Source organism: Salmo trutta, chromosome 37, assembly GCF_901001165.1.
Source record: "Salmo trutta chromosome 37, fSalTru1.1, whole genome shotgun sequence".
In the NCBI taxonomy this organism is placed as follows: Eukaryota; Metazoa; Chordata; class Actinopteri; order Salmoniformes; family Salmonidae; genus Salmo; species Salmo trutta.
In genome coordinates, this window is record NC_042993.1 from 11,868,447 (window position 1) to 11,870,209 (window position 1,763).

Sequence of the window (1,763 nt, forward strand, 5' to 3'; positions counted from 1 at the left end):
ACCATCATTACCAACAACATCATTACCAACAACACCATCATTCCCAACGACACCATCATTCCCAACGACACCATCATTACCAACAACACCATCATTCCCAACGACACCATCATTACCATGACACCATCATTACCATCAACACCATCATTACCAACGACACCATCATTACCAACGACACCATCAATACCAGACAGACAAATCCGGTGCAATCTTTTTCTGAAAGTAGGTTAGAATGAATATAAAGGCAAAACATTAATTTCCAAGCTCACAGCTACTCGCCTGGCAGAGTGAGTGCCAGCATACCTTCCTGTATCTGTTTCTGAGCCTACCACTCCAGGCTGGAAACTATCTCTGAGACATTTGCACTTAAATAGCAAGAGCCACTCGTGGTGCTGGGGCTTTGAGACAGAGAGACACAGACACACACAGATATGCTGTCCTAGACAGGTGCATCTGCCGGCGGCTCTGCTCTGCACCGCATCACTCCACTGTCAGACAGCACAAAGAGTGTTCCAGAAGATGTGACGTCATTGGTCTGAGTCGGTCCATCCCCCCCTCTCATGTCTAGGCTGTTCTAACTAGCATGTAGCACTGTATATGTTTGGATCATACAGATCACATAGATACCTGTACAGCTGGCTGTGAGTGCGTGTGTGTGCGTGCGTGCGTGCGTGTGTGTGCGTGCGTGTGTGTGTGTGTGTGTGTGTGTGCATGTATGTAGGCAAGCTGCATTATCTACCCAGACTACCAATGAGCTCTGATCAGCCATGTGGATAAAATACCCACTGATCCAATCAGTGATATCCAGATCTCTCTCTGCCACAATGATGGAGATACAGAGACAAAGAGAGAAATGGCAGCTCCCTGTCCTCACTAAAATGACAGAGGATACAACAATTACAGAGACAAGAACACAGAAGGAGAGAGAGGGAGAAAACGCAACCCTTCCACGCTCGACACGTCAGGCATTTGACAAAGATGCATCAGTCTGGGACGGCAGCAGGAGAAAGGCGTTGTGGGTATGATAAAGAACAGCGCTGAATAAGCAGAATTCTGATATATGCCCCCTTTTGTCCCTTCCAGGAGATGAGAGGAGCTACAACGCAATGCGGATGCCTGTTGTCTTAGCTACTAGCCCAGACACACTGGGGGGACGAGAGGAGGCAGGGGGGAGGGAGGGGGAGGTTGGTTGCGTTAGCGTAAAGGGGGGATGCAGCAGGAGAGGAGGGGGGCTTCTGGGAGGGTGGTGAGGGGTTGGCTGAGTTAGCGTGAAGGGGGGATGCAGCAGGAGAGGAGGGGGCTTCTGGGAGGGTGAAGAGGGGTTGGCTGAGTTAGCGTGAAGGGGGGATGCAGCAGGAGAGGAGGGGGGCTTCTGGGAGGGTGGTGAGGGGTTGGCTGAGTTAGCGTGAAGGGGGGATGCAGCAGGAGAGGAGGGGGGCTTCTGGGAGGGTGGTGAGGGGTTGGCTGAGTTAGCGTGAAGGGGGGATGCAGCAGGAGAGGAGGGGGGCTTCTGGGAGGGTGGTGAGGGGTTGGCTGTTCGCAAGCAACTGATATATTTCTCTGACTGTGACTGCAAACCTCAGGAAAACGGAACACAAAGAGTACATGTTCTGGAGTGATATGAGAGACAAGAACACAGACGAGAGAGCCATGGACATGGATCATGTTACACAGAATGAATGTGGGTGCATGACACCCAGTTACACAGCTAGAATGATTAGTTATTGGGATGTTAAATGATATTGTTACCCTGTATGAAAGTA